The sequence below is a fragment of the Tachypleus tridentatus genome, chromosome 8, assembly GCF_004210375.1.
Source record: "Tachypleus tridentatus isolate NWPU-2018 chromosome 8, ASM421037v1, whole genome shotgun sequence".
Lineage (NCBI taxonomy): Eukaryota > Metazoa > Arthropoda > Merostomata > Xiphosura > Limulidae > Tachypleus > Tachypleus tridentatus.
In genome coordinates, this window is record NC_134832.1 from 46,279,688 (window position 1) to 46,298,688 (window position 19,001).

General features: G+C 32.8%; 1 long non-coding RNA gene across 1 annotated transcript; it reads right to left on the reverse strand.

The window, feature by feature from the left end:
* Positions 1-3,529: 3,529 nt before the first annotated feature.
* LOC143222338 (uncharacterized) lies at positions 3,530-5,130 on the reverse strand. The gene is made up of 2 exons (XR_013012171.1): positions 4,774-5,130; positions 3,530-3,824 (listed from the first exon to the last, which is right to left on the reverse strand). It is a non-coding gene; the product is annotated as an uncharacterized LOC143222338 (long non-coding RNA).
* Positions 5,131-19,001: the final 13,871 nt, after the last annotated feature.

A 19,001-nucleotide genomic window follows, 5' to 3' on the forward strand; every position in this document is an offset into this window, starting at 1 on the left:
ACTGAATCACATAAGACTGCTTATGAGTTGCTTGTAAGCATACCCCATAAAAACTTATTATTCCTTATTTTATGTAATCTAACTTAAAACGGTTATAACCAGCTAAGCTCATTGATGTGTTTGTATGTGAATAAAGTTTGAACTGCAAGTAAAAATAGACAATTCTCAATACAGAAAACAATTTATCTCATTTGATAGATTAAAACCTTTGCTTCCTATTGAATATAAAAATATAGTATTAAACACAGATAAAATTAACAGCAATTCTAAAAAACAGGATTTGATGGGTCAGTGTGAATGTAGGGTATGATTTCCTATTTTGTAGCACTGTAACTAAATAAAATTTGCCTGAACAATGTTAATATCATAAGTAATTTATATTTAATATTTCTTGGAGGGATTGTAAACACATTGGAGAATAAGGATGTCAAGAAGAAAAGTCACAATTCTTGTACTAATGTAAAATTAAGGACTGAAACCTGATGTGTTACTAAAGTTTGGATTATTAACTATGTTTCTATGACAAACTTATTCATATACCATGATAAGAAAGTAGTTCAATTAAATTTAAAATGTAACTCACTAAACCACCATAACATTCACAGAAAAAAAATTAAACAAGGGTGGAAATATACACAACAGAAAAGTTAAAAGTCTCTTTCCTAGTATTTAGTCAGGAACTTAATAATAAATTATAATACAAGCAAGTCCTGATATCTGACTTTGGATCTGACTATTCAATAAACACACCTAATAGCCACACACACTTAACATCTTGAAACGGAGATCTCAAGTGATGAAAATTACAAAGAAAGAAAATGATTACTTAATAGACACACAATAACAGTAATACATCTTATGCTGTGTTTAAAATATATTTCTCTGTAACTGTCTACTTTTATATCTAGTTCTGAAACATAATGAGTAATTTTACTTGACATTGAGGTTAGTCTTGTAAAAACCTTTGACAATTTAAAACAAGACATTTCTTTCTCTTCAAAACTCATACAAATGCAAAAATGACAGCATTTGCAAAATATGAAATGCGAAAGTAAAAAAAAACTGTAGGTATCCAAAACCCTTTAATTGTCTCTCAACTACAGAATTAGCATACAATTTCAAGAAGTAGGGTCATTCTATAGCTGTGAAAAACAATATTCAGAAAAATATGTGGATGTCTTAGGAATATTAAATGGAGAAATGTATCCTGTATTAATTTATAATATGTGTTTGTTTGTTTAGAATTAAGCACAAAGCAACACAATAGACTATTTGTGCTCTGCCCACCATGAGTATTGAAACCTGGTATTTAGCAGTGTGATTCTGCAGACATACCACTGTTCCATTGGGAGATGTGTTTGTTTACTTGTCCACTTGTCCACATACCTTTCCCACAGTTTTGAAGATGGCAAAACAAAATGTTTTGAGTGAGATTCTGGTTAACTCAAGTAGGGTCATTATTTATATAGTATCGCCACCCCCCACCTCCATCTCTAAGAGGAGGTAAAATGCACTACAAGGTTAAATCAAATATAATAGTGATCTAGAAGCAGGTGTCTTAGGGGTCTTCAACCTAAATCTGACATTCGATTTTGTGTTCCTAGTCCCCTCATTGATTTATATGACCCTCACAAGTTAAAGGTGCAAAATGTGGGGTATGTACTGAAGGATCATGGGTAGATGTTCTAACAATATTTCTTCATGGGTTTAACCTCTTCTTCAAGTAAGATATAAATACATCTGGAGATAATGTAAGAATTTCTGGTATACTGGAGTATCTACAAATCATGAGAGGACTTTAGAGCACAACAGTACAGACCAGATATTCTATGCTTGTTCTAAAACTAAGCTGAAATCACTTTATGGATCTGTTGAATTATTCCTGTAGATGATCTGTTAAAAAGTGATTTTTTCAACAGAACAACTGTTTTTGAACATTAAGTGCAACTTTTTCTAATTCACTCTAAGGTTCATTTTCTACAATCTTCACAATTTGCTTAAGAATAAGTTTTATCAGAATGATTGAATTTTGATTTTAAAATCTACCTTAGTGTTTATTTTTAATTATAAGGTCCATGTTTGCAAAACAATATTGGTATTTTAGTATTAAAACACAGTTGTCAGTGCTAATAAAACCAAGGCTAGCTGACACTTATTACTGCAGAAAACAAGGTTCTCTTGAATATCAAATATTTTGTTTTTTATACTAAAATATATGTAAGTGAAATAATTTCAATGAAAAACAAGTAATTATGGAAATGTTTAATATTTGCATAAATGTTGTTGTTTCTTTATATTAAGCTACAGAAATAAGCACAACAAATACTGCAGAATAATTTTTACAAATAACATTACAACTAAGTGTAAGCTTATTTTATATATATACCTATGTGTATTATAAATAAACTGATTTTAACTCTGTTATAGACAAGTATAGTATATTAATATCAGATCAAGTGAAGGAGGTCTTTTGACTTTGAAAAACAAAATAAATACAACATCATAATTATATAACTATCCTAAGCATATTTGTATATATCATCTTGCATATTTAAATTTCTAGTAATTTTGGTTAAATATGTTTTATTTGGGGGTCATTTGCATAAGTGATCATCAGATTTATTGAGTAAGAACAGGTAATCTCCATTATTTTGTCAAAAGACTACTAAAAACTTGCATTTAATGTTGGATGGTAGATCTATTATAGTTTTATATTTATCATATCATGATACATAAGCCACAGTGAGACAAATACACTGAAACACACACAATCTGTACTACACCTCTAATTAAGTAAGGTAAAACAAATATTTATCAAACAAAACAAACATTTTAACAAAAGCACATTTGTGATAAATAATAAGTCGTTTACTTGAATTTAACACAGTTCAACCATCCCATCCAAAGATAAAAACATTTAAAATGTTAAATTTATAACATTAAAGATGAAACTAACAATTCCTTTCATAGGTTTTCTCTACACTTTCCTCAAGTTGACCTCCTCATAATGTCAGCATATGTACAAAGACATGTTCATTCCACCCTACTCCTACATCAATGACATTTTAATCAGCTGACACAAATTTTTATTTCTGTGAAGATTTACTCAACCATTTTCTACACTGCCAGAAAACCCAAAATATTTCCACAATACTAAACTAAAGAGCATTAAATGCCTTCAAATTTGAGGTGCAAGAATTTCATTTTAATGTAAGGATTTTCCAATTTGTTTAAATACACTGAAATTATATTGGTGACAAATAAGTGACTATTCGCACATACTATTCTCATTCGGTGCTGTCCTCTTTATACTTCCCACTATCTTCAAGACTTTCATCTAAGCTCATGTTTATACATGACATTGCTACATACTAATAAGTACATGAAAATCCTCCACTATACGAAGTGTGACTCATTAATAGCACAGTTCACTCCCTCTGTATTCAACCATCATTGTGAAAGCAAGAAATGATACACTAAAGGAAGGGTGAAAGGAAGTATCTATCAGAAATACATTTCAGTCCATGAAAATGTTGAATGTTAAATTTTATTCACATACAACTATAATCCAACACTGAAACAGTGAAGGGATCACAAAAACAAAATTTACTTCAAGAAGCACTCAAAACGAACCAATAGCATGAGACATTGTATACAATGGAACAGTATAGAGACAAACAGTATCAATATTCTTTTGAAGTAGTTAAAAAGGTTTGGATATGCTTATATATAGATCCTCATTTTAGTCAGGGCCATTTCTAAAATAACGTCACTTTTGAAGGAAAGCATGGATGTGACCTTTAACCGGCTCTGGTCACCAGGCTCTGTAAAAGAAAAAATGTTTCTCTCTTTAAATTCTGGAAAAGTGCAGCTTCGGTGAAAGCATCATTCACACATTGTTTCTTTAAAGACAAAGGAAAACCAAGAAGAATAATTAAAACTCATTACATAGTCAGTGTAATCCATTAAGATAACACAGTAACAAAAAAGTTTGATGAAAGTGAAAAGATGTCCACAATTATTTGTGAACAAAGATGAGAACAGTTATGTTTAATCAATCCCTAGTAAACTCTAACTTTTGAAAGTGTCTACAATTTTCAACTTAGAATTATAATTTAGAAGAATTACTCTAAATTCCTAATGAAAATTTTTTCTGTAAATTTATGGACAACATTTAGAAACACCTCCTTTGAAAACTAATTTTTACAAATTAATTTCCAATACCATATTCTTTACTCTTATACTCCTAGCATTACAACAGTAACAATCAAGTCCATCCTTTTCTACTACTTCTGTACTAACTTCCCATGGAACATTTTTCATTTCCTCTTATTCTTTGTGTTTAGTTCTTTCTGGCCCTCATCACTGTATAGTTTTAGTTTAAAACCTCCTTTATAGCTGACTTAATAGTCTTAGAAAACAAGCCAGCTGCTACAGTATTTAAAAATAAACCTCCCATTCCAAAAAAGCACCCTTCCTCCTCTGAACTAGTCGATATAAGTCCAGTCAGTCTACTCATCCTTACAGTTTACCTAAACCTAACATTTGACCCTAGTGACCTACTAATAAGTTTATTTACACAGATTATTCTATCCATACATCTTGTCAATAAATCACCCACAAATTCCACATACTTCTCTGATCCTTTTATTTTCATTCTTTCCAACATTTCACGTGCAGAAGCCAAATTCTGAAATTTGTTTGTCAACATAATAGGCTCATTACAACTAAATTCATTATTTTTTACTCTAATACTAATAACACTCTTTCTACCTTCCTGAAAGTCTCTGTCATCTGATATATCCCTTGCATATAAATAAGTTATGCTCCCTCAGAATACTGCTTCCATTTCCCATGATCTACAATTCTTTTCATTGTCTCCAACTTATCCAATATAAAAATTCTACAAAAATATCGTACTGCTTCGTCAGAAGTTTTCTCAAGTACAAGTACGTAGCAGCCCGGCATGTCTATCTGCTTAAAATACTTCGCCTGTACTCTTGAGTGGCTAAAATAGGATTTACCGAACTTTATAGCGTCTTTATGGATGAAAGAACACACACTAGAAAGGATAAAAGAGAATGTTAAGTTACGGGGAGATTCGAACTCTTTGTTAATATCTATCCAATTTTTTTCTTATAATGTCTGGCAGGAAAACACTCATTATAAAAAGAATAACATATATGTATTGTTACCTACGGCTGTGATTGGACATCTACTTAGTAGAATTCAACCTATAAAATTATACTATAAGAGTATCTTAGCAACGTTAATGTTTGGAAAAGAATTTCAGAAATTTAGTCAAGTACTAAGAAGCTTGTTCGTTTTGTTTGTTTTTTGGAATTTCGCACAAAGCTACTCGAGGGCTATCTGTGCTAGCCGTCCCTAATTTGCAGTGTAAGACCAGAGGGCAGGCAGCTAGTCATCACCACCCACCGCCAACTCTTGAGCTACTCTTTTACCAACGAATAGTGGGATTGACCGTCACATTATAACGCCTGCACGGCTGGGAGGGCGAGCACCACAACACATCACTAACTGTCCTTGTAGATACACGTTAAGGAAAATCATGGACGTAAGTTATGAATAGGGATATACTTTGGTTTTCATTCTTTTCATCTTTTCACGTAAAAATTTGAGGGACATAATCTGTTTTGTAGAGATATGTCTTTATAGTAATTAAATGAGTAAACTCTAGATAAACAAGAAATGCATTTGGAATCTTCCCAACGTTAAAACTTTACTGAAACAGAAGTGTTTTTTGCTAGTTTATTTTTAAGTATGTTTTACACGAGACGGTAATTAAAAGCTGACTACAAATTTGAATTTCCTTAAACAGAGACACAAAGCAACTTGGAATAAATGGAAAGAATATGTTTTATTATAATATGCTAAGTAAGCAGTATATGCAATGAGATTTTTGTGAATTTCAGTTAGAAGAAAATATTACAACAAGAAAACACCTGCACTAATTACATCATGACATAAAGGATCACAAGTTACGTAAAATTTCTCCGGGTCTTACAAATTACTACACGTGATAGTAATGCTGGATGTTGTTTAATGTCGAATGTTGGGGATTACTGACTGATGGTCCCATGTTTGAGGCACAATGTATCGCTGAGCACGTTACATGCTTTTAACTGTAGGGTGTTTTAACTACCTTAATCAGTGTCGTTATTCAGTTAAGAATAGTTACTTAAGAGTGGTAACTACTGCTGATAGTTGTCCGTATCTATTTAACAGTTGTAAATAAAGAGCGGCTTTGTCTAAAACTTAGGAAGGATTTGAAATTGATTTTTGTACTTTCTCTTGTATAATGTGCCATTTCTTCAGCTTTTGTTTTGGAGACATTACTTCGGATGCTTTAACAGCTGTCTGTTAAGAAAAGTTTTTATTATTATTCTCACAATCATCGCCAGTATCTCGTGTTGTATGGACAGTACTTCGAACACTTCCACGCCTGTTCTCTCTTCACTTATTATAGACGTTAAGGCTGTCTGTGTTATTATATTGTTTTGTCACCATGTTTGTTTGTTTTATCAGCCTCCTTTTTCTCTTTTTGTTGCATCAAGTTTCAGAATAAATTTACGTATTTTTGCCATAAACACAAACGAAATATTAAGATAAACATTAATAAGTACATTATGGGAAATACCATATGTCAAACTCTTGGTTACTATTTTACTAATGAATAGAGGGTCAAACGCCCTCACCACCTGGCCATTCCTACATTATAAGTTTTGTTGGACTAAGTTGTTAACGGATTTTCTTTCCGGTTATCACAAAATGAAGTCAGCTGTAAATTTGAATTTAACGTAAATTATATTCATAAATTTCATTTTCGCTAAAAATAATATTAACATTTTAATAACTGTGGTTCTGTTTTTCATACTTACCGAAGCAACCTTAAACTCTAAAATGTGTTTTCTTACAACAAAGCCACATCGGGTTATCTGTTGAGTCCACCGGGTAGATTTGAGAACCTTCTTTTGGTGTTGTAGGTCTGAGTGCTTCCTGCTGCACCAGCAGTAGACTGTAGAAATGGCACATCATTATTTATTAATAACAAAGACAGATTAATACTGACATTAAATGTTGCTTTGAAAAAGTATCAAGAACTCTTTGAATAGTCTTACACTAACAAATAGTGGGATTCAGCGTCCAATTGTAACGCCCTCACCGCTTAAAGAACGAGCTTCTGTGGTGTGAGGGAGATTCGAACCCGCGATTTTCAGATTACGACTCGGGTGTCTTAACCACATGGCCAAACCGGGCCGATTTACCATGAATCTGCGACAAGAATAAAACATGCAAACCGTTTTCTCAACTAAACATAAACAATCTATAATAAATACATATTATGGCCATACGTCCACACATCATACAATCCATGTATAAACTATTTATTAGGGCCCGGCATGGCCAAGCGTGTTAAGGCATGCAACTCGTAATCTGAGGGTCGCGGGTTCCCATCCCTGTCGCGCCAGACATGCTTGCCCTTTCAGCCGTGGAAGCGTTATAATGTGACAGTCAATCCCACTATTCGTTGGTAAAAGAGTAGCCCAAGAGTTTGCGGTGGGTGGTTATCACTAACTGCCTTTCCTCTAGTCTTACACTGCTACATTAGGGACGGCTAGCACAGATAGTCACTGAAGAAACGGCTCCAGGCATTTAGAAGATCTGCCAAGAACGCTATAGAAGACATTTCTAGCAGAGAACATGTTTATTTGCCTGCTAAAGAAGAAAGACAGCAAAATCTGTGCAGGTCAAGAAAATCACATAATTTTATTAAAAGGCTGAGGATTTCCACGTGCTTCAGAAGAACAAAAGGAAATACTGACAACCAGACGGACTTTGTTCGTCACGACTCGTAAGTACCAGGTTTTTATGATTTAAGTTTGTTTTGAATTTTCGCACAAAGCTACTCAAGGACTATCTGTGCTAGCCGTTCGAAAGGCCGTTTGTTTTCTTTATTTCATCTAAGGATATCAATGCTAATCTTCTCCAATTTAGAAGTGAAAGAATAGAGGGAAGGCAGCTAGTCATCAACAACGAATGACCAACAATGACTTTTACCAACGAATAGTGAAATTGATCCTCACATTATAACTTCCCCATCGCTGAAAAGGCGAGCATGTTTGGCGTAACGGGGATACGAGCCCCCCACCCTCAGATTACGATTCGCACGCCTTAACACGCTTGGCCTTGCCGGGCCAATGATTTAAGTAGGATACCGAATTTTCATACAGCATATACTGAACGTAATGTATTACATTGCAAGAAACAATTGTAATTCATAAATTTTCTAAACTCTACTGGAATTCTGTTGATAGATTAATACCGATATTTTCAATTGATGGGCATTCTGTCCTCACGAGAGCTCAATGAGAAGTCAATATCATCTCATCCTTTCTAATTTTAAACAACTGGCCAACCTCTCAGAAGCTCCCTCTGAAATAAGATAACTTATTCAACTCCTAGGGTCGGAATTGATTGTCATCTATATTACGCAGACACAACTGAAATTACGGATTGTAATTAGCTGCACTTTGGCTTGAATTTTAGACATTTAGATACGCAACCCCATATGCTGAATTTCATGTACTGCTCTCCGATGCTAGTGGAAGATATTAGAATAAATTAATAAAGTTTAACTTTAGTAAATATCTGTTTCAAATAAGCGTGTTTTTTTCAGATGTGAAAAATACAGTAGTTTTGACATCACTTGTGGATGATCGATGATTTTTAATTTAATATATTCATTTCACAGTAAAGTTTAAATTGTGTGGAGTTTGTATATCATATATGTTTGTGAAATATCTTTAAACAACCATGACCTGTGTTTTATGTTTGTTAGTATCATAAACTTGACATGACAGTACTTGAATGTTTTAAGTTTTTTCACCCATGTTAATATAAAATAGAAACATCATTCTGTATATTAACTTCTTTCACAAGATGTATAAAACCACACTCCAGTCTACCTAGGACTAGATATAGTTACAGTAGCTATATTCTTGTATCCGATGACACGAGTGGACGACTTATTTATAGTTTCACTCAGATGGATCACTTGTAGTGAAGCTAATAGAACCTCTTGGAAAATTATACAGAATTTTCATAGGGCAGAGAAAGATCGAAAACAGCGAAGGTAAGCACCCTCTTGTTTGTACCAGAACAGCGTTTCTTTTATTGTTATTACAATAACAAAGGACCAAGACCACCTGGAGAGATAACCTGTTTTACCAATTGCGCCACTGTGTGTTGCTTGTTTGTCACTCAGTCAGGAGACTCTACTATGATGTCATATGAGTGACGCTTGAAATTGCAATTTGTCCTGCCGTGACGTTGGTAAAACGTGCACATGTCATGAATCACGAGAAGAATTATGGACTCTGTAAGAGCATGACATATGAACTTTAAAAGCGAGAAATAAAATATTTGTTACTCGTGATTTTGTTTTTGTCTACTATTCAAACAAAACACATTAGAGAACCCTTCAGTAAACATCTACATTATTAATATATTTCAAGATGAAAGGATTATTATTTGCAAGTTAATTCATTGTAGAGAAAACAAAATTATTCTGACAATTATCATAGCATAATCCTGCAGAAACTAAGGTAACGGTTATAAAATACAATAATTACAATGTTTAATTGATGATGATGGTGAAAGGTCGCAACGATGTAATTATTAAAATTAACCTCGTATAGAAGTTGCTGTTATTGTATTTGAAATTAATTATTTGGTCTGTCAGATTCCTTACTAGATATCAAGACAAAACCAGTTTAGACGCTATTTAATATTGTGGAAATCAGAATTTTTATTTTATTTCAGGGAAGAAAAATTGCCTGAATAATTAATTGGTTTTGAAATCATATACACATCAAATGTTTTACATTGTAACTGAAACGACTGTATGAAAACAGTTATACAGTCCCCTTTATTAGTTCTACTCTCTGAGCTAAAGAAAGAAGGTTAACAAATAAAGTTTATACAGTAACTATGGTAGTCCTAAGACCCAGCTCTTAGGTACCCTAGTTACAATATTAGTCCAGCTTTAATAATCTCCATCTGTAACAACCTAACTCTTCCATCCGGTCACTCTTCTATCCAGATACTTATCTCTCACACCAACAGAGATACGTTTCTTCACAGCCATTTATGTGGAACTTTGCAAATGCTTTTTGACAAATCCATATAAACCTAATCTACACCCTTACTCTGATCTATGTAAGCAGTAACCTTTTCAAAAAATACCAAAAGATTTGTAACGTAAGATTTTCCTCAGTGGAGCCATGGGTACTATACAATGCAATACTGAATTTTGTTAAACGGCTTTGCAAAGCATGTTTTAACATAATTTACTAATATTTTCCCCCAATCTATAAAAGACAAATGGGTCTACATTTACTGAGACAATTTGTATTACCTCTCTTTAAAAGACTATTTACCTTAGCTAACTTCTAATCCTTTGGTTTCTACCAACTACTTAATAACTGACAGGAAATAGTTGGAAATGGCTCATATATCCAATATTTATACTCCTTCAAAACCATTGGATAAATGTGATCTGGCTTACGAGACTTATCATTTTTTAATATTCTAAATTTTTTTTAACTAGTTCAAAATTAATGTAGCAATTTTTTCAAACTCGTTTATTTAGCAACTGTTCAGAACGTGGAGTGCTGCTTAAGTCTTCGTTAATTAAAATCGAAGAAAAACAAAATTTAGTAACCCAGCCATCATATAATTATCATACACTAGCCTCTCTCTTTTATCCTTGAATGGCGCCATCTGCATTCTCTCACTTTGTTTACCCTTAATGTACTTAAAGAAACCCTTACTGTTCAATTTTTAATTTCCAGCTTGTCTTTTCTTGTACTTTCTTTTCGAAGTTCTAATTTCTTGGTTCACAATTTTTATCTCCTAGAATCTTATGAATCTCTTGTCGTACAAATCAATTTAAATTTCTTACATTTTGATGATTTTCTTTAATTTTATCACTTAATCTCTTTGTGAACCAACTTTCTTTCTCTAAGGAATGTGGTTAATTTGAATATTGAAAACTTTATATTTAAAGTTTTTCCACACGTGATCAGTGGCGCCACATAATTCATCTGACCAATTCACAACAGATGACTCTTGTTGCATCCTTTCAAAATGGCTCGGCATGGCTAGGTGATTAAGGCAACTTGTGATGCAACTCTCTAATGATTTTACGGAAACAATACACACATCTATGATGCAGCTTTTCAGTTATGTTACTAAAACACTATATTTTACTTAACTATAAATATTGCTACTGAAACAGTAGCTGTAAATGAGATGCGACTTGAAATGATATTAGTGATACAAATTCTTATACAAGAAATTTGAATTTAAATGATTCATATTTTGTAGAAGGGTAGAGAATTTTAAAGATATTGATATATATTTCAATAATCATAAAGTTAAGCTTCTATCTTGTAAATATTGCATGCTTGTTTAATATTATAAGTCATTAGACATAGATAATTCAGTATAGAATTCAAAATATTGCTTGTAAAATTAACTTCTGATTGACACTCTCTGTGTAGCGACAGCTGTAACGTTTCATCACGTTGGTCCATATAACCTCAGTGTGATTTGATGTTTTTGAAACAATGATTTTGAATTCAGAAACTGATTGTTATATTAAAATAAAGACTCAAAGTACATGCAACAAAACCCAGTCATGATGATTTCCCAGCACCATTTCAACAGTCCAAGTCACTAAAATCTATCGGTATTGCATTTACCACTTCACTGTTTCATTATCTGCTGTTCGAGGTATGCGATGAATGAACAACTATGTAGTGGAAGCACCTTTTTATAGATGTAACTTGTTTCACTTCTGAATATCTTTCTTCATTGTGTTGCACAGTATTGCTAGGTGCACATAAAAGATTTTTTGCCACTGTACTTTGTGTTTGTGGATTTTAATCCGTTACAAAATACCGAACTGTGCTTACTACAGCTCAAACACGACTGATAGTAAGTCCTTTTCTGAATGGTTCTTGTGTCGCAACTTGATCCATTTTCCTTTGTTTCACAATATAATAAAGTATAAGACACATTCTCATTTTGGAAGTTCTGAGTTTTTAATGTGAAAAACATCTGTATGTTAAGAGTGTAACATTTTACGTTGGAAAGCAACACTGTATATATTCTTTCTGAAAGTAATTAGTTATTGATAACAATACACTATCTACGTAAAGTTAAACAATGACAAAATGTAATCCTTAACATGCTGTCCCACCTCTAATTTACATTGGATTTTACTGTTACGTGATTTTCTGATCTGCATATTTAAAATCGTTTTGGTATAACACACTTAACCCCTTTATTATTTTCTGTAAAATATAAACTAAAATAAAATGACTAGTTTGTTGAAGTTGGTAATGCATTATTCTTGGGTTATAATTCGAGATAATGTTGTTACTTCTGTTGAAATAACACTTCAGTTCATCGCTTGCATAACACCTAGAAAAGCTCAGCCAGATGGTTAAGGTGCTCGAGTTGTATGTAATCTGATGGTCACGGGTTTGAATTTCGTCACACCAAAGTTGCTCGCCCTTTCAGCCAAGAACAAATTAAGATAGGGATAAATGACGGATGAGTGATTAGAAAGTCTCCTGCGATCTTTAAATCCTCATGTAATTTCCAGTCACGTTCAGACATATTGAGTAGATGCTGCTTCCTGATTATTTTCTACGAATACTTTGTCATTACTGAGCAGCTTGGATGTTTATTATCATGTATTTCAGTGCGCTGTGTTGGTTTATTCCTGTAAGTTGTTTGTAGATATCAAATGAAATAATGTTTTCCATACAATATTTTATAGTTCATTCATGTATCAGAGAGGACAAAGCTACCAGTAAAGATATGTAGCTACATAATCAAACCATACCAAGGTGTATTTTAATACTGAAAGGTCTTTTGTTTGTTTGGAATTAAGCAAAACCACACAATGGGCTAACTGTGCTCTGTTTAACACGGGTACCGAAACCAGGTTTTTAAGAGATGTGAGTCCGCAAACATGCTGCTGTGCCACTGGTGGGGAAAAATGAAAGAGTTTTACGTTCTGCAGAATTAAAGATAAATAATATCTGAATAAAATATGTATTAGGGTTTGACTAGAATTTTAGATTTCTGTTGGTATTCCAAATGGGGTTATTACCATGTAGTGATATTTTTACTTATGTCATCTTTGGCAAATATTATTCATTGGTTTTTGTTTATGAATGATGACTTCTACATTTAAATACATGTTCCTCGAAATGAATGTATTCTTAAGCCTTTGTTTGATCTTAAACATTACGATTTGGGATTCCAGTTAACATTAAAGTGCATTAATATCGGATAATAGTAGTGAGTGAAAAATGGAATACTCTATTGTTCACTGCTCATCTGAGTGAGCAGTTTCGGACGGATATTTAAAATCATAGTTAAGTAATATGCGATACACACTTTTCTGTATTTTTTTTTCAATTCTAATAAATATAACTGGTCAAATAACTTTTGTATAAACCTAAAGAAAGATAAAAAAGTACAGAGAAATATATTATACAAAAATAATACAGTATAAATCTACATGACATTCAACCTAAGATACATGAAATATAGTAGGCACCAGTTGAAAAGCAGAACACAATCACTGGCATGTTGCAAGGATAGTTTATCAAATGTTGTGAAATACTCTTAGGACATTTCATAGAATGAACACACAGTAGACTCAGAAACGTCAACAAGTATTATAAAACCTACATAGTAAGTTTAGTGACTGCTGCTCTGAAATTGTTTTGAGTTTTCTACGTCATTGCCTGAGAATTCATGACTTGCAAAACTTCCAAAAAATGTTCTTTTGTTAATTATTCTATTGATTTTAAGAAATTTCAAGGCTCGTTTAAATAAGTTATTTACTGAAGCAATTGTGTTACGTAATTAAAACAAACGATTCAAAACAGAGTATAATCTGTCATGTTTGTGGTGAAGTCAGTGCACTGTTTCACTTTTCATTTTACTAACAATTAGTGAAAAAAAAATGGTTTACACTAAACACTCGTTTGGACTGTGAAATAATCTTTTACCAAAATACAGCTTCTATACAAAAATAAATTATTTTTTTAGATCGTTCATTAATATTTTTTCTAACATTGTACGTTTAGTGAAAATAAACTCTTGAAAATACAACAAAAAAGTAAGTTGTCGCAGGAGGAAGATCGTGTTTCTCAGCAAATAAAAATTAGTATTATGGGAGTTAGACGTGCTATAAAAATAGTTACATGTAACACAGACTTTGTACAGCGGCTTAAATATGTTGTCTGGACAATCTTCAGGTATGTAATCTCCAAGAACAATTGTTGTGAAAGAAATGAAGAAGTAATATATCAAGTCCAAATAGTCCCAGACAGGCTCCAAACAAGAAAATATAGTAGCATGGATCAAACAGAACAGAGTCATTATTGCTGCCAGGAAAGTAGAAAAAAATCGACCCGTATCTCTAATTAAATCAAATTGAAGTACTGTGGAGAACAAGTCTAACATTATATTTTACTGTTCACAGTGTATGGTGTATCATAAATAAAGAACAATAAACTGGTAATATCTCAGAGTTCTCGGCGCAACAATTCTTTCTTTTTAATAATTTTGATGATATGTTTTTTAATGTAATTTTCAGGCGATATTTGATGTCACATATCCACAAGGAATAAGGAGACTTCTTGACCACTTACTATATTTGATGTCACATACCCACAAGGAATAAGGAGACTTCTTGACCACTTACTATATTTGATGTCACATATCCACAAGGAATAAGGAGACTTCTTGACCACTTACTATTTTTGCAGCTTACCAGCGATTTCAGCAAACTACAAATGTCGGTTGAATGTGTGTAATTAAATCAAAGTTATTTCATTGAATTTTACTTGTAATAGTATATTTTATGACGCATACAAGACAATTTGCATACAAATTACCATTATGACATTATCGGGATAAAATATAACGTGTTTATCGGCGTCACGTTTTGAACCTGAGCTCCATTGATCAGTAAGCTGACTTTGTAACTATTTGGCTACCCCTGGTTCCGCCACAAAAGACCAATATATCACCTTAATATAGGAAGGTGATGTACCATCACAATAAATATATATAATATATTATTATTAAAAGGCATTCTAATAGTTTACTTCTTACTGCTGCAGTAGCGAAGTGTTTCATCCTTATATTAAACGATTGGTAAAGATGCCCGAAATTGTAGTTTAAGAAGTGGAGAAACCACGTATCGTGGATCATTAAGCGTTTTACGTAAGCTGTTACCAAGATTAATGTTAGTGGAATACCAAGTGACTCACACACGATACAAAAAAACTCCTTCCTCTTGATAGTGGAGCCACGTGACTGTAACCTGTATTACAAACTCAGATTAATATCTAAAAACACACAGTAAGTGTTTTTATGTCTCTGTCATATGTCTGCAAAAATCAACATCAAGTATTTGTTTTCCTGAAATTATGGAGGAACATTCTTTACTCTGACTAGCTGGGGTACCTGTACCGTGGATGGAAGTTATGTGAATTCATGATTAATGAAAGGTTATCTCAGGATATGAAAAGTTTTTATTTCTACACATAATAAAAAACACCATAAAATAGCAAAAATAAAATTATGAAACCATAAATTTGAATGTATCTCTTCATGGATGCATCGCGCCAAATGTGCTCGCCCTCCCAGCCGTGGGGACGTTATAATGTGACGTTCAATTCCACTATTCGTTGGTAAAAGTAGCCCAAGAGTTGGCGGTGGGTGGTGATCCCTGGCTGCCTTTCCTCTAGTCTTACACTGCTAAATTAGGGACGGCTAGCGCAGATAGCCCTTGAGTAGCTTTGCGCGAAATTCAAAAACAAACAAACAAACCTCATGGATGCAACAAACCTTCGTGCCAAATTTAGTGAAGATCCATCTCAGGTGTTAAGTAATGAGGGGGAAAAAAACAGCAAAATGCGAAATTGATAACTTGTGTATTTCCTCATGGATCTAATGAACTTCCATACCGATTTTTGAAAAAGATCCATGCAAACTGTGCAGAAGTATTTACATGGCCAAATAACAGACAGTACTATTCTTTTATATATATGACGCCAGTAAATCAGATCTGCGTGTGTTGTATTTATGACGTCATATGTTCACCCCGAGAGCGGAGAAAATGAATTTCTTCTGGAGGAAACTGTTTGTTTGTTTGTTTGTTTTGGGAATTTCGCACAAAGCTACTCGAGGGCTATCTGTGCTAGCCGTCCCTAATAATAGCAGTGTAAGACCAGAGGGAAGGCAGCTAGTCATCACCATCCACCGCCAACTCTTGGGCTACTCTTTACCAACGAATAGTGGGATTGACCGTCACATTATACACCCCCACTGGGAGGGCGAGCATGTTTAGCGCGACGCGGGCGCAAACCCGCAACCCTCGGATTACGAGTCGCACGCGCTTGCGCGCTAGGCCATGCCGGGCCGAGAGGAAACTGAAGTGAAATAAGAAATTCGTAACCCTACTGCAAACCTATATGCACTCAGGATAAATATTTCGAGAAGTTCGAGGTTACACATTGCATAGTAAAACGTTTTTCAAGTATCATTCAAGCAAAAATTCCATTAGAGTGTGAAGAGTAAACTTGGTAAGAAAACATGGCTTTAACAACAAGCACCAAACTGTAATGTAAATATAAATATAAAGGTAAAATAGATAAACACACATAAACTTTTAGAACACCTACATTACCTCTTTGTTTAATCTTCCAGTTACTGTGATTATGTTTAACTACCTTTCTTTAATGCTTTTATAGCTATGCCTTGTTTATTTTTAAATAAACCGATACGAGAAATGAGTCTTAGGTTACATTTCTTAAGCTTAGAAATATTAGAATGAAAAACCCCAACGAGAAATTTTTATAAAATTTTACATACGCTAATTAAAGACAGTTGATACTTCAGCTTACCATTCTATACCCACAATCTTTATTATATTCTTACAGTATTATGTATTATATCTGTTAAAGTTTACACTTGTAATATCACGTGGCAGCAAAAACTTTAAGTTTTAATTTCTCTTTTAAACGTTTCTTTCTAAAATAAAGGAGTAAAACTTAGATAATATAAAAGTTGTAACGTACTTTATAATAACAATTTCATTAAAATACATACAAATTAAAGTGGTTTAATTACATTTTAACGAAACTCAGTAACATGCGCATTAGGGTTTGAAAATGGCTTCGTTGACACATGTTGACAGGAGTAATGCCATACTTTAAATCATAACATATTCATAACAACTACTTTATGCCTACAATCAATGACAAACTTAATTTCTGATAATATGTTTCCAGTCAACTTCAAAGGTAGTTACTTTAAAGTTACTAAGTTCGTTAGTAACATCTTTCTTTGTTAGGGCTGTGGTATATAACCATACCTTGTGTTTTTTACCTCCTTGTATTAATACTGATTTATTTTAACATTTGGTACTTATGCAGTTCCAGCATAACATGGTCAAGCAAGTCACTAAATTTCCTTTGCTCAACATATTTTGTATCATTCACCTAAATAACACTACATGTCTTTTTGTGGTAGAAATGGCAATAACATCATCTATTATTTGTAAAGTTGTACTTTAACATTTTTATTGAAAGTCGAGTGATCTCTGGAAAAATTAACTTCCAAATATCTAATGTTAACCAGGTTGGATGAGTGTGTTGTTAATAAGTTAATTCAATTAGTAACATGATATTTATTCAGTTTGGAACATGGTCTTAACAGAATTATTATTCCTTGTGATTTCATCTAAACACCTTACAACAACATCAAACCTGACTCTACACTAAACGCAACCATCCATTGTAGCATATATTTGTTTGAATAAGGATCATTTACTTTGATTTTACATTTATGTCTCACGAATTAAGGTAATCTAATATTACAAAATTATTTCACACTACATGTCTTGAAGAATCTCCCATCATTTAGCTGAACTATAGTGCAGGAAATCGGTGCCAATTTCAATTTGTAAACTCATCTTTACAAATATTAAAATATACATGTTATTTTTATAAATTCTATGTGTATTATTTTGGTATAAGTTAAATGACTAATAAATTAGTAAAGTTTGCCGAATACATTATATATTAGAGTATTTTAGCTGTATTAAGAGAGTTCAGGTATACTGAATAACTTGGATCAACTAATAAGTAAAACAAATACAAGTCGGTCCCTAAACACGAAGCAAGGTAGTCGTTGGGCCTGCTGTCCTTTATTCAGCTGACCCAAATGTACCTGAAACTACGATGCGATTATCCCACATTTCCCGATCAAACTCTATATAATTAACTACTTTTATCTCTAAAATTGAATAACATAGTTAAAATCTGGATGTACAATGCCTAGTATTAAGTTATGTCTGAGGAGATTTCAATCAATGTATTAATCGGGAACGATTTTTAAATCTTCTGTTTTGCTTTACAAGGTGATTTGTTACACTAGAGTTTAAACAACTATCTAAAAAAATAATTATGTTTAATATATAATACTGAACAAAATAAAACAAAAACTATATTCTTGTCTTTCTATAGATATTTTCAGAAATCTTTGATTTGAGCTTCTTTCTTGCTGACTAAAACTATTTACTTTCATATTAAAAGCTCGATAAATTCTCATTGTCAAAAATTATCAGACACAACTCTAACTTAGTAATATTCTTATAATAAAACAGTTGCTGTATACTTCATGACCAGTATCAGTAATATGTCTTTAAACGTTCGGGACTCTTTCAGCAATATTGCTGACACTTGAATATAGCATATAACCAGAAGAGACTTATCAAAATATCACTTATCAATTATCATATCAAAAGAACCTTCAGTCAAAAATCAAACTATTATTCTTCCACATTTTATATATCCAATATACTTATGTCTGTTATTATA